Below are 15579 nucleotides of genomic sequence, written 5' to 3' on the forward strand. Positions count from 1 at the left end.
TTTAAAAAGTGACTTTGAATGTGAGTGTGGTGGCACACATCTGTCTTCCCAGCACTTAGAAGACTATGGCAGAAGGATTGCCATAAATTTGAAACCAGCCTGAGCTACATAGTGAGTTGAAGGCCAGCCCGAACTACAGTACATTGTGTTTGTGTGTGTGTGTGTGTGTGTGTGTGTGTGAGACTGTGTGTCTGACTGTTGTCTCTCTCTCTCTCAAAAAAGAAAGGATTTTGGAATTAGCTGGGCTTGGTGTCTCACAGTCAATTGAATTAATACATACATACATACAAACAAACATACGTAAAAGATCTCACTGTGTGGTTCCACTCACTCGCCTTCAACTCACTATGTAGCCCAGGCTGGTCTTGAGTTTGTGACAGTTCTCCTGCTGCCTTCCAAGTGCTGAGATGACAGGTGTGTGCCACCCCACTGGGCTTTGCATATTTTTTGTTCCTCTAAAAAAATTGTAAATACTTTATCCTTTTACAAAGCTCATGAAAGAACTTCCAAAATGATTTAATCTTCTTCATTCTTCAGGGATTATTCATTCATAGAACAGGCCACGAGTTTATATCTTAAATCCCAGTGCTCACATTTACTCCTTGTGGACCTCAGTTAGATTTCCACAATGCTCTTCTTCTTTTTCAGTGATCACATACATATCACATACCTTTGGAGTCTCTGGGCAGGCACAGCAGGGCTTCAGTAGCTTCTCCTGAGCTTCGATGGGGCTGGGCTCAAGGCTGCCAGACCTGGCATCTTTCAAGTGTGCGCACTGTGTGTACTGTACTTTCTGAGCTCCCCCCGGACAGATTTTGCTTTGAATATTTTTTTAAAAAACACTTTTATTGTTGAATGTCTTTTTTCCTTTTTGTGGTACTGTGGATTGAGCTCAGGGTGGCAAGCATGCCAGGAAGACTGTACCACTTATACTCTAGCCCCATTAGTTGATTGATTGACACTAGGCATTGGACCCAGGGAATCCTGGGGGATTATTTTGTTATTTTTTTAAATTGCTGTATAGAATATAGACATTGGAATTAGCTGGGCTTGGTGGCAAACACCTGTAATTCCTGCACTATTGAGGTAGGAGATTAGGGCATGGCAAACTTGTTGGGAAGTGGGCATGACCTGGCCAGTTCCAGAACACAGTTGCAGAACATTCCCAGATCCCTGCACTTGGAATCAGAGAGTACTATCTTCAATTCTCATGAGAATTTGAGCAGGACCTTTTTTTTTTTTTGGAGACAGGGTCTTACTATGTAGTCCAGGCTGACTTACTGTAGTCCAGGCTAACCTTGAACTTGCAGCAATCTTTCTGCCTCAGCCTCCCAAATGCTGGGATTATACATGTGTCACACCATCTCCAGCACAAACAGGTTTTCGATAGGACGACCTAGATTCCCCAGAGCAGTGGGAGTTACAAAAATCAGCAACCTTTGAGCTCTTGGCCACTGCACTCTTGTTTTCACAGTGGTCCACTCTCACCCTATAGAGTGTACTTCTTTTCATACTTTTTTTGTTTGTTTTGAGACAAGGTCTCACTATGTATTTGAGACTGACCTGGAACCCACTACGTAGCCCAGGCTGGTCTGGAACTCACAGGATCCTTCTGCCTCAGCCTTCCGAGTGCTGGGATTACAGGCGTGTGCCATCACACCTGGCCTTTTCATACTTTTAATTGGCCTGCACTCTCACTCTGAAGTGCATGTTTCTTTTCCTACTTTTAGTAAATGTGAAACCTCACTACCTTGTCTTGACCAATTCTCTGTTCAGGGCAGAAAAATGCTAGAAAATACCTCTAGAAGGAGAACCCAGAATCCCAAAACCCAGTAACAGTATTCGAAGCTGAAATAGGACCATTGTAAGCTTGAGGTTGACCTACTGAGACCCTTTACCAAAACAAAAAAATTTCAAAATGATGTGGCTCAGTGCCAAGGCCCTGAATTTAATCTCCAGACCAATAAATCAATCAGTCTAGGCATTGGAATTAATTTTATTTTTAAAATTAATTTATTTGTAGCTCAGGCTGGCCTCCAGCTTGCTGCAGTCCTCCTGCTTCAGGTTCCTGAGTACTGGGATTATAGGCCTGTGCCACCATGCCTGGCTGGAATTAACTTTATACCTTTGAAACTTCAAAATTTTTTCCTGAATGAAAAAAATGGAAACAAAGCTTTTGTATAATAGGGAGGGGAAGAGGCTTCAGGGAGGTAATGGGATAGAATAAAATAAAGTTTACTAAAGAAAAAATTTTTTTCCTGATTGGACTCAAAACATTTTATAGTCTTATTGTGACCTTTGACAGAGAAGGTGACTAACTGGTGGTGTGGGCAGGAGATGGAATTGCCGTTCTTCCCTCCTTTTGGTGTTTGTCAGTTGGTATAATTCTGGTTGAGGGCATTCACCAGTATTGTTTCTTTTCCTGCAGAGCCTCTGCTCTCTAGGAAAGTAAGGCTTTCAAAGCTGCCTACCACTAAAAGGGGAGATAAGGTACTTAAAAAGACAGATTTCTGCCAAAGAAAGATGAGGGACGAATGGTAAACCACAGATTTTTTCCACAGATTTTTTGTTTCTTGAGACAGGATATTACTATATATCCCAGGCTGGCCTCACATGGTGATTCTCCTGACTTAGTGTCGGAGTTACAGGCATACACTACCATACCTGGCTATCACCACAAAATTGTAAAATAATAATAGAAAATTCTGTCAAATGATGTATGTATTTCAAATAAATATTTGGAAGATAAAAATAGGAAAGGAAAAAAATCTTTCCTCTCCGGTTTATTTTAATTAATTAATTAATTTATTTATTTTTTGGTACTGGGAATCTAACTCAAGTGCCTTGAGCTTTCCAGTCAGGCCCTGCACTGCTGAGCTACATCCCTAGTCTATTTTATTTATTTTTAATTAAATTAATTAATTAATTGATTAAAAAATATTTTTTGTACTAGGGATTGCACTCAGGACATTCCGCTTGCAGGGCAGGCAGCGGTACCACTGAGCTAAATCCCTTGGCCCTTTCTGTTTTTTTCTTGAGACAAAATCTTGCTATGTAGTTTAGGCTGGCCTTGAATTCATTATATAGGCAAGGCTGGCCTGACTCCTAGGGATCCTCCTGCCTCAGCCTCCACATGCACCACCTGGCTTGTATTCATTCATTCATTCATTCATTCATTCATTTATTTCGGTATCTGTGATCAAACTTGGGTCCTTGTTCTTGCGAGGCAGTCAGTGGAACCACTGAGCTAAATCCCCAGTGCTATGTAGTTCAGGCTGGTCTTGAACTCACTATGTAGCCTAGGCTAGCCTTAAACTCACAGTGATCCATCCTCCTGCCCCTTCATCCCAAGTGCTGGAAGTATAGGTATGGTACCAGCATGCCTGGTTCAATACTTTTTTTTACTTTTATTGAGTTTATTGGTACATTCTAGGTATACAGTACAGTTATATTCATTACTGGGATCTTGTACCTTTACATGACAGGTCTTGGTTCTCATTTTTTTCCCCTTGTCCCTGCCCTCCCTTCACCCCCTCCTCCCCTTCCCATTTACAAACACTTTATTTCTGGTTCAATATTTTTTAACAGTGCCAAGGATGGAACCCAGGCCTTGTGCATGTTAGGCAATGCTCTACAACTGAGCTACATTTCCAGCTTTATTCTTTAATTTTACTTTATTTTTTTAATACTGGTGATTGAACCTAGGGCCTTTGCACTCAACTACATCCCAGTCTTCTTTTTACTTTTCATTTTGAGAAAGGGTCTTGGTATATCACTAAATTGCCCAGACTAGGCTCAAATTTTGAATCTTTGTCTCAGTTACCTTGTGCTGGCATTACAGGTTGTAGGTGTGTACCACCATAGCTGGTACCCATCCCTTCTACCTTTTCTCCCTTTTTCTCACCTCTCCTCCCCATCCCTCAAAGCTAGGTCCAGGCTCTATAATCTAGGCTGCCCTCAAACTCACTGGGATCCTCTCTTGCCTCAGCCTCCTGAATGCTGGGATTGCAGGTGTGGTACCACTACACCTGCAATAGGAACTATATGGTACAAGTTTAAAAAGTTCAGAAGGCTTATGTGTGTTGGAACATGTCAGTAATCCAGCAGTTTGGGATGCTGAGGCAGGAGGATCTCAAGTTCAAATCTCACCTGAGCAGTTTAGCAAGATTTTATTTCAAAAAGCTGGGTGGGGTTATTTATGCCTGTGATCCTAGCACTCAGGAGGCTAAGAAAGGAAGATCACTTCGAGTTTGAGGCCAGCCTGGGCTACATAGTTTAGGCCGACCTAAACTACCCCGGAAAGCCCTGTCTCAAAAAACCAAAAAAAAAAAAAAAAAAAAAAAAAAAAAAAAGTATCTCAAAAATAGATAAATGTGTACATAAATAGGACTGGGAACATAGTTCAGTGGGTTTGATTTCCAGGAAACTCCCCCCACAATAAAATTTAGAAGGATCATACAAAGGAAGGAAATCTCTCATCCATCCCGTCAGCCTCTAGTTTCCCTTTCTTTTCTTTTCTTTTTTTGGTACCAGGGATTGAACTTGGGTGGCAGAACCACTGAGCTAAATCCCTGGCCCCAGTTTCCCTTTCTAAAAGGAGCCTGGATTTGCAATTTTTTTCTTTTCTTTTTTTTTTTTTGGTGCTGAAGATGAAACTCAATGTTTCACACATGGTAGAAAAGCGCTTAACCAATGAACTAGTTGCCTAGCCAGTTTTGCAATTTTTATAGCTGTGTAGAAATAATAGTCTCAGTGTTCCCTGTTCTTCCTTTGAGGGCATGTGTAGTCACACTCCCAGAGGCAGCCATGGCTGGTATGGTAGGTAGTAAGGAGTTGGAGGGGAGCTCAAGGACAAGTAAAAAGTTTGGAAGGATGTGTCTCATTCATTGAAAAGTAGCCAGTATTTGTTCTTCTTTTCCTTTCTTGCAGTTTTTGTTGTTTGTTTTTTGAGACAGGATCTTGCTATATATTCCAGGCTGGCCTTGAACTCACTATGTAGCCGAGACTAGCCTTGAACTCATGGAGATCTTACTGTCTTAGCCTTTAGAGGGCTGAGATTACAGGCTTGCACCACTATACCCAGCTTGCTCTTCATTTCTGTGTATGTTATTTTGCGCACTAGGGCAGAGTGTGTGATATACAGAAAAGAAACATCTCTTAAATAATTTGGTACTTCTTATCATTTGATTTTGCAAATGTTCTGGTTATCTCTGTTTTGCCTCTTTACTGTTCAGGGAGCATTTAACCCCCAGGTATCTAAGGGCTTGACAGGAGATTTCTTGATTTCAAGATGGCATAAACCTTTCTGACTCTCCTTATTTTTGAGCCAGGTTCTCCCATGGTGGTTCAGCTGCAAGCTGGGCACAACTGCACACATTTGTAATTCCAGCTGTTTGAGAGGCAGAGGCAGGAGAGGAGGATTGCGAGTTGGAAGCCAGCCTGGGCAGTTTAGTGAGGACCTCCCTTCCTTTTTCTTATGTATGTATGTATGTATGTATGTATGTATGTATGTATGTATTTATTTATTTATTTTTGCTTTTGTTTTTGTTTCTTGATACAGGGTTTCATAATGCAGCCCAGGCTGGCCTTGCAATTGTGATGATCCTCCTGCCTCAGCTTCCTATGTGCTGAGATTGCAGACATGCACCTCCAAATCTGGCTCATTTAGTTTATTGAGCATTATTACAAAGATTAAATTGCCTGAGTGGAGAAATTTGGCAAGAGGAAACTAGAAGAGAAATGCTTTATTAAAGATGTAAAAATAGAATTCATTAAAATCACAAGTAAATAACAGGATTCATGTCTCAAGTCATTCTTGTTCTGAATGTGGTGATTCATACCTATAATCCCAGGCTCTGGGAAACTGAGGCAGGAGGACTGAAAATTGAGGACCAGCCTGGGGAGTTTAGTGATTTAGCAAGAGTTTGTCTCAAAATAAAAAAGAGCTAGGGATGTACCTTAGTTTGAAGGCCTTAGAGGTTTAAGTCGCTAATACCGTTCCCCCAAAATAAGAAAACCCAAAAGACCCCTCCCTCCAGAAAAACTTGAGTTTTGCTACCAGATGTTTCTTCTGATTACCTGGATCATGATATTCTGTCAAAAGAGCCTATAATACAGACCTAAAATACTGAATTTGGCAATCTGAAGATGTGCTTTTTTGTTTTTTGTTTTTCATACTCTGGGGATTGTACTCAGAACCTTGTGCTTGCCAGGCAGACACTGTGCCGCTGAGCTAAATCCCTGGCCTGCTTTTTGCAGTTTTAAAAATAGTTTTGCTGGACCTGGTGGCACATGCCTTTAATTTAGGCAGTCAGAAGGCTGAGGCAGGATTGCAAATTCAGAGCCACCCTGGGCAATTTAGCAAGACCCTGTTTCCCCAGAAAAGGGCTAAGAACCCTTTGGATTCAATCCTGTATGTCAAAAAACAGGGCTGAGAGTTAGCTCAGTGGTCCTGCTGCCTGCTTCATAAGCACGAGGACCCAAGTTTGAGCCCCAGTAACCCCCCAAAAAATCCCCCAAAAAAGACAACAAGCAAATAACAATCATTCAGGAAGTGACTGGATTTCTTGGTTCAGGGAAGAAATCTTCAGCAGAAGTTGATGTTTCTGCTCACCAGTGCCAGCTTCCAGATGACAGGACTGTGGGGTCCTGTCCTGCGTCCTGGAAGCCCTTAGCTTTTTTTTTTTTTTGGTGCTGGGGATTGAACTCTGGCCCTTGCACTTGTGAGGCAGGTGGCAGAACCACTGAGCCAAACCCCTGGCCCAGCTCCTACCTTTTTTCCTTCTAGTTGGTATTGCTGATTAGAAGAGTCTTCTAATGTGCCAGATTTAGTAGGATGGCACCTTATAGCACCCTTGGGTTTTTTGGGAATCCCCTAGAGTCCTCTTTGGAGTCTTAACAGCTGAGGAAAATGCCTTCCCTTCCTGTGTGGGCCTCTGGTGCCCCAGGCTGCCTGTGCCCTTTTCCTCTGTGAGGGGGTGGAGGAATGTCCTGGCCTCTTCTACCCTGCCATCCTTCCTAGGAGAATAGGGCCTATTGTGAGCCCTGCCCCAGGCACAGCTCGCTGCTGTCAAGCCTGCTGTGCCTCTGTGTCTGGTCTGCTGTGGTCACTGGATAGTGAAGAAGGGGGTGGTGGTGCTCTAAGGAGGTTTCTTATGGGAGTTAGTTGGGCTTTATTTGCCCGCAGGTCTGTGCTCCAGTTTTGTCTTGTCTTACTGAACCTAGGGTTTCACCTCTGCTAGGCAAGCAGTGTACCACTCATCAACACCTCCAGCCTCTCAGGAACTGTTCTGTTCTGTTCTGTTCCTCCCTTTCCCTCTTTCATGGGGTCTGGTTACGTAGTTCAAGTTGTCCTTGAGCTCACTATGTAGCCCGCTGGCCTTGTACTCGGAGCAGTCCTCCTATCTCAATCTCCTGAGTGCTGGGATTGTGGGCATATACCACAACACTGGGCCTACTCCTCGTGTTATGTTTTGATAAACACTCTTGAGGGATCTGTTTGTGACCCTGAGCTCAGGCTTGTAGCAGATCTGAGAGGAGCTGTATTTGGAAAAGCAAGTCTGCTGTTCCCAAAGGGGACTGAATGCCTAGTTATAAGGGTGCTCCTTCTGGGCCATTCCTGTGTTTCACATCCATTGAAACACAGGATCAATCTGGGAATGAAATTAGGCTTTATAGTGTTGTCTTTATTTTAGCCATAATTAACTTTAGAGTTCATTGAAGATATGTTATGCCAGAAGATGAATGGGGAAAGTCTTAAGGATCCCCCTTTTTGTTTTTGGCGCTGGTGATTAAACCAGGAATTTGCATATGCTAAACAAGTGCCTTACCACTGGTCTGTACCCCCAAGCGCCCCCCCCCCGTACTGGGGATAGAATTCAGGACCTTGCACTTGCACGGGAGGCTGTGGAACCACTGAGCTAAATCCCTAGTCCCCCAAGACTTCTTAAAAAACAGATTCAGGGGCTCACGATTTAGCTCAGTGGTTTCTGCTGCTTGCCTTGCAAGTTCAAAGTTCCGAGTTCGATCCCCATACCATTCCCCCTAAAAATCCCCCAAAAAACATTTGTTTTGAATATGGATGCTTTTTCCTTGAGTTGAGCTACCTTGTACATTAGCTATTCCTGACCTAGACCAGTGTGTCCCTGGGGGGAAATCTGTGAGGGTTAGTTCTGGTTTCAGTGAGAGGACAGATAGAGACACAGCCAGCCTCTTGTCCGGAAGTACAGTCTTCATACTGGAAGTCAGATATGGGACCAGCTGTTTTGTCAGGTTCTGTGCAGGGTTCAAGGGTTTGGCAAGGACTTTTCTACATGATTGCTTGGATAACTATTGAGGAATTTGCTCCTCAGAAGCCCAGTAGGTAAGCTTTGGAATTATCCTGGAATTTGTACCTCATTTTAAGAATAAAAAAAAAAATCCAGTCTTCTTTGATACTACATTATATGTGATTTCTTTGTCTTCATGGACATATCTTGTGAGAGAAGGTGGTACTGGCATTCACTTGGGTGTTTATCTTTCTCACCTTTTTTTTTCCTACCTTCCCTCCTTCCCCCCATCTTTCCCATTTGGTAGTACTGGGGACTGAACCCAGGGTCTTCTCACTGAGCTACATCCCCAGCCCTTTTTTTATTTTTAGACAGATTCTTGCTTAGTTGTCCAGACTGGGCTTGAAGTTGTTATCTTCTTGCCTCAACCTCTCAGAGTGCTGGAATCACAAATGTGTGCCTGACTTTTACCCCTCCCTCCTTTTCCTTTATTTCTTGGGCTGAGGATTGAACCCAGGGCCTTGAAACTGGTCTTTTTTTATTTTGTGCCGGGATTTGGGACCTTGCACTTGCAAGGCAGGTGGTGGCACCACTGAGCTAAATCCCCAGCCCCAGAGCCTTGTGAATTCTAGGCAAGTGCTTTACTACTGACCTCTTTTTTTTTAGTTTTTTGCAGACTCACCATGTAGCTCAGGCTGGCATTGAACTCTCCTATTCTCCTAACTCAGCCTCCTGTATGCTAAGATAACAGATGTACCCCGTCATTCCTTTTATTACAGGAAAAAAAAAAAAGACCTGACCCAGCAGGATATAGTGGCGTACACCTGCATCCTGGCACTTGGGCCGAGGCAGGATTGCTGTGAGTTCGAGGCCAGCCTGGGTTGCATAGTGAGTTCAAGGTCAACCTGAACTACACAGCAAGACCCTATCTCACCCCACTCCCCGAGTGTTTATCCTCCTGCCTGAGCAGAATGCTTTCATTCCTTTCTCTGTTTTAGGGTTGAAAGTGGCATTTTGTCAAAATGAAGGAATAGAAAAGAAAATTTTTTTTTTTGATCACTATATAGTTGAGACTGCTGTGGAACTCACTATGTAGCCCAGGCTGGTCTCGAACTCACAGTGATCCTCCTGCCTCAGCCTCCTAAGTGCTGGAATTACAGGCGTATGCCACCATGCCCTGCTAGAATTTTTTTTTATCATGCTAAGATTGCATCATAAATGATAGCACTTATTATAAGGTGGTATTGAGTTTTGTAAGGAGAACTTTTTTTCATATGGGGCTGATCATGCTGTGGCATTGAGTCATGCCTTCCCAAGGTGAGGTCTACTCACTGAAAACTCTTGCCTTTTGGCAAGACAGGACTTTTGGCAGAGTTTTTAGCATGAGTGTTGAGATAATAGGCATGCTCCATGACTCCCAGTTTCAGGGTCCCCCCCGCTTTTTTTTCCTCTGTACCAGGATTGAGCTTAGGACCTTACTCTTGCCAGGCAGGCAGGCACCGTTGAGCTACATCCCAGCCCCAGGGGTGTTTTGAACTAGAAATTGAAACTGGGTCTCACATGAAGGTATATTCTCAGCCTTTTTTTGTAGTGCTGTATGTTTGCAGCAGTGTCTTGCTCTCTCTATCTCTTTTTTTTTTTTTTTTTTTTTTTTTTTTTTTTGGTACTGGGGATCGAACTCGGGCCCTTGGGCTTGCAAGGCAGACATTTATAGTACTGTATGAATTGAACCCTGGGCCTCACACATTAGGCAAGTGTTCTAGTCCTGAGCTACAACCCCAGCCATTTTTTTTGTGTGTTTTTTGTTTTTGAGACAGGGTCTCAGTATGTAGTTGAGACTGACCTGGAACTCACTGTGTAGCCCAGGCTGGTCTCAAACTCAAGCGATCCTCATGCCTCAGCCTCCTGAGTGCTGGAATTACAGGTGTGCGCCACCACACCTGGCCAACCCCAGCCATTTTTACCTATTTTGGGGGGTGTTGAGACAGGGTCTCACTATGTAGTTGAGACTGACCTATAACTCACTTTGTAGCCCAAGCTGGTCTCAAACTCACAGCAGTCCTCCTGCCTCAGCCTCCCAGAGTGCTGGGATTATAGGTGTGCACTACCACGCTCAGCCCCCAGCCATTTTTATTGTTAATTTTGAAACAATATTGATAACTTGCCCAGGCTGGCCTCTAATTTGTGATCTTCTGACTCTAGCCTCTCAAGTAGCTGGGCTTACAGGTATGCACCATTACATCTTTAGTTTGGTCCTTTTTTTTGAGACAGGGTCTCATAAATGTATCCTACGCTGTCCTTGAACTCATAGAAATCCTCCTCTTCAGCTACCCAAATGCTGTCATTACAGGCATGTGCCACCCTGCCCAGCCTCAGGTTGTACTCTTTAGGTCAGGAATTTTAAGGGTTTTTTGTTTGTTTTGGTTAGTATAGTAAGTTAAACTTAGTATGGAATGTCTGAACCTCACTTTGTAATGGTTACATTTTCTAGAAACTTGAACTGTGGAGGCTTCTTCTTTCTTCTTTTATTTTTTTGAGACACTGAAAAGAAAGCCCCAATGGGGATTTAGCTCAGTGGTTCCACTGCCTGCTTTGTAAGCGCAAGGTCCCGAGTTCAATCCCAGGTACCCTCCACCCATAAAAGCTCCCATAGTTCAAGTCTTACTATGTAGTTCAGACTGGCCTCAAACTCACAGCAATCCTCCTGCCTCTGCTTCCTGAGTACTGGGATTATAGGTGTACACCGCCATTCCTGGCTCCTGATTGACCTTTCTGACTCCTTGAGGGACAAATTGAGCCTAGACTTATTTTGGCGAGCCCCAGGGTGTAAGACTATATATGCAGTCACTAGTGCCTAACTTCTGAGTAGAGAATGAGAGACTGCAGAATGATTAGTTGTTCTAAGGACAACGGTTGTGTTTTAAGCCTCTAGTGATAAAGGTATCATACTTTCTGATGTGTTGTGGGGGAGAAGGACTTTGGTTTCCCAGGATAGAAGACCCCAGATGACTTTCCTACAGTGGTAGGCATTTCATCTCTGACTTTTGCTCTAGGTTGTTATCAGATGAGTGAATGAGGATACCACCAGAGGGGTCTGGAAGTAACTGAATTCTGATAGCAAAGGGGAAGCAGGGCCCACAGTGCTGCTCCCAGCTCTGGAGTGGTTCTGGGCAGTGAGGAACAGTGCAGAGGAGAGGAGGCTCCAGGATAGGCCTCCAGGGCAGACAGAGGAATCCCTGTATAGAAGTTAAGTCCATTTCTGCCATTGGCACAGCTGCCTAGATCCATTGTTATTTGTGTGTGTGTGTGTGTGTGTGTGTGTGTGTGTGTGTGTGTGTGTGTGTGTGTGTAATTCAGCTCTGGGCTGAGAAAACAGGACACCCAGTGGTACAGATTGTGACGACCCTGTCCTTTAGCCAGTCCACTGGAGTGGATTATGTCCTAATGTGTTCTGTGTCTATCTAAACAGAAATATCATAGCCATAAGGGATATGGGTGATTGGATTGAGATTATTTGTAATTTGTATGTGTATTTTTTCCATCAGTTTTTTTTTTGTTGTTGTTGAGACTGACCTGGAATTCACTATGTAGCCCAGGCTGGTCTCAAACTCATAGAACTCAGTGATTCCTCTTGCCTCAGCCTCTTGAGTGCTGGGATTATAGGCATGAGCCACCACTCCCGGCTAGGTTTTTTTTTCTTTCTCCTTTTAAAGACAGGTTTGCTAGTTTGCTTAGACTAACCCCAAATTGCTGGGCTCAAGCAGTCTTCCTGCCTCAGTGTCCTGAGTCCCCTGGGACTGTAGGTTTTGCAACTGTGCCCTGCTTGTCAAGTATTCTTCTAAGCTCTGTGCACCTATTAGCTCATTTCATGAACCTATGTTTATGATTAAAAAAGATTACAGAAAAGAGGAATTTGATCTAAGGGGGGGTTTAAAGTGAAATAATATTAAGTTAATTTGTAAAACAGGCTGGACTAGGACTGTGGGAGGAAGTCTTGGTTAATACCCAGTGGGCAGGTCCTATTGCTGCTGCCTTTTGTTTGTTCATTCCACGGTGGTCTCTCCCAGCTTTATTTAGGTATCATTGGCAAATAAGAATTGTACATCCTTACCTGGGCATGGTGCTGTGTGCCTGTAATACCATTACTTGGAAGACTGAGGTAGGAGAATTGTTTGAGCCCAGGAGTTTGAGACTGGCCTTGGCAATATAGCAAGATCCTGTCTCAAAAACAATTCGGACATGTAACTCAAATTGTAGAACACTGGTTTGATCCCCAGCACCCCCTACCAAAATTAATTTTTAAAATTGTATATATTTATGGTGTGCATCGTGGTATTTTACTATTCTCTTTTTTTGGTACCAGGGATCGAACTCTGGTCCTTGTGCTTGTGAGGCAGGTGGTGGAAACACTGAGCTAAATCTCCGACCCATAACTTTTTTTTTTTTTTTTTTCTGGTATCAGGGATTGAACTTGGGTCCTTGCACTTGTGAGGCAGGTGCTGGAACCACTGAACTAAATCCCCGGCCTCGACCCATAAATTTACTATTCTTATACATTGTGAGGTGATTACAATTAATCTAATTAATATTATCTATCACTTCATGTAGTTAGCAAGTGGTTTATTTGTTTATAGTGCTGGCAATTGAACTAGGGCCTCTTGCATCCTAGGCAAGTGCTCTAGATGTACTACTGAGCTATATCCTAGCCCATTTATGTATGTATGTATGTATGTACTGGGGATCGAACTCAGGACCTTGTGCTTGCAGGCAGGCATGACACCATTGAGCTACATCCCTGGCCCTATCCTAGTTTTTTTTTTTTGAGACAGGATTTCACTATGTAGTTGAGACTGACCTGGAACTCACTTTGTAGCCCAGGCTGGACTTGAACTCACAGTGATCCTCCTGCCTCAGCCTCCTGAGTGCTGGGATTACAGGTGTGCACCACCACGCCCAGCCTATCCTAGTCCTTTTAATTTTATTTTGAAGCAGGGTCTCCCTAAGTGGCCTAGGATGGCCTTAAATTTGTGATCCTTCTGCCTCAGCTTCCAGAATTAGGAATTTGTGCCATTACACTCTGGTTAGAAAGTTTTTTGAGTCACTCTTACGTCTTGGGCAATGTCCTACAACCCCAAGGTTGGATTTGGTGTTAAATAAGACAGGTAGGTATGGGCCCTGCTCTTGCCCTGACCAGGCAGAAGAGGGAGGAGAATGAACTTTTATTTTTCTCCAGTTGATATTTTTAGGAGACAGTATATCTTAAGAGATTCTTAGGGTCCTGTCCCTGGCAAGTGTCTTAGTTACTTTTTTATCATTGCTGAGACAACCCAACACCCAAAGTTAAAGGAGGAAAGGTTTATTTGGCTCACAGTTTGTAGAGATTTCAGTCCATAATTGGTCGCTTCCAAAGCAAGGAGCCAGGCATCACAGAGAAGAAACAGTTTGTGGCAGGCAGAAGGTAGCAAAGCAAGTGAGAGACAACCAAAACGCTTTCTATCCCCTTTTTTTTTTTTTAAGTTTTACTATGTGGGCCAGGCTGGTCTCGAACTCACAGTGATCCTCCTGCCTCAGCCTTCCAAATGTTGGGATTACAGGCTGTTCCACCACACCTGGCTTGTTTGCCATTTTTAATATAGAATAGATAATGCATTCTTTTGTTTTTTGATAATGTGTTTTTTAGATTATCTACATTATGCTTTGAAACAAACTTCACTTGATACTTTGCCAAACCCATCCTACATTCCTTAGGTTAATTTCTTTAAGAATTAATTTTTACATTGCTAATCACCATATTGCTATAACTAAGCCAATGAAATACCAATTTATGTAGTGTTGCTCAAAAGATCTGCAAACGGTACGGTCTGTTGTTACCTAAAAAGGGTCTTCTTAAAACAAGGAAGGCAATAATGTTCCAAATGAATGGCACTGGGCAAAATACATAACAAACAACACATTCAGATAGAGTATCAGGTGTTGGTGGGTTTCTCCTACAAGGATCAAATGCTTGTGATCTTGAAAATACCATTCCTACCTCTAAACTTTTAGCTTTCACAGTGTCAGATGTTATAATTCATATGAAGGATAAATGATTTTAGGCAAAATTTAAAACTACCTACAAAGAAAATAACAATCTATAGTAACTCTCTGTAGAAGGCTTTCTTTGGTGATGATATCTTTAGTACAGGATAGACTAAAGTGAAACAGAGTATTTCTGATACAGTAGCAATCCTTTCATATGCTCTTATGAAATACTATACAATTCTAGAAAAATTACATAAATATTCCTTGTATTATGCATTGCACACCAGTTTGGGGCTGACTGATATCACTGCTACTATTTTAAGAGAGAGGGCCAGGGATTTAGCTCAGTGGTTTTGGTGCCTGCCTCACAAGCACAAGGACCTAAGTTCGATTCCCGGTACCAAAAAGGAAAAAAAAAAAAAGAGTTGAACATTGCACCTCAAAAGTTCTACCATCTATACACAGTGCATAGACACAATGGTGATGGCCTTGTGTATGAGGAGCTTGTGATGGAGTGTCTCCAAACTGAAGGAGAGGAGGCTACAGACAGGGAGGTAGTCAGGGTGAAAGGATTTTAAAATAATACTGCTTAGGAGTGTGTATTTTAAGATAAGTACTATAGCTTGTCTGTCCTTGGTCCTAATCTTGAATAACTGCAGGTTCATGCAAAATACATTTCTACTTCATAGGAAGAGGAATAGTCTGTGAGGAAAAGCATATTCTTAGGGGAAGATTTGAAGACATCTCTCTTGCAAGTGCTATTTTACTTGGTAAGTCTTTTGGTGACATCACTCTATGCTATTTCAACCTCCTTATCACGGGGAAAGGTATTGGTTAACTCATTCCTAATATAAGCATTAGTTAAGCATCTTCAGATGCCAGTCATTCCCTTTGGAATATCGAAGTTGTGGTATCTCTTGGCCACTACCTGACAGTGTGCAGTTTGGGCAGCAGGTTGTAATCAGCTAATGTCATCTCATTGCCATCCAGAAATTTACATGTAGAAAATTTAATGTCCTCCATACTGTTCTCATCAATTTCATCAGGTAAGGGAGAATTCAAATACTCATCCAATTTCTGCAGTGGTGTTTTTTTTTTTGAGACAGGGTCTCACTATGTAGTTGAGACTGACCTGGAACTCACTGTGTAGCCCAGGTTGGTCTCGAACTCACAGCGATCCTCCTGCCTCATCCACCTGTTTCTACATCTTTGATTCAGTTCCATTGATCTTTGAATCTTTTTTTTTTTTTTTTTTTTTTTTTTTTTTTTTTTTTTTTTTTTTTCCCCCCCC

The 15579-nt window shown here is 42.7% G+C and overlaps 1 pseudogene; it reads right to left on the reverse strand.

The window, feature by feature from the left end:
- Positions 1-475: 475 nt before the first annotated feature.
- Positions 476-845, reverse strand: LOC109117782 (annotated as a pseudogene).
- Between the last annotated feature and the right edge of the window lie 14734 nt (positions 846-15579).

Source organism: Fukomys damarensis, unplaced genomic scaffold (genome assembly GCF_012274545.1).
Source record: "Fukomys damarensis isolate Sample0158 unplaced genomic scaffold, DMR_v1.0_HiC HiC_scaffold_37, whole genome shotgun sequence".
In the NCBI taxonomy this organism is placed as follows: domain Eukaryota; kingdom Metazoa; phylum Chordata; class Mammalia; order Rodentia; family Bathyergidae; genus Fukomys; species Fukomys damarensis.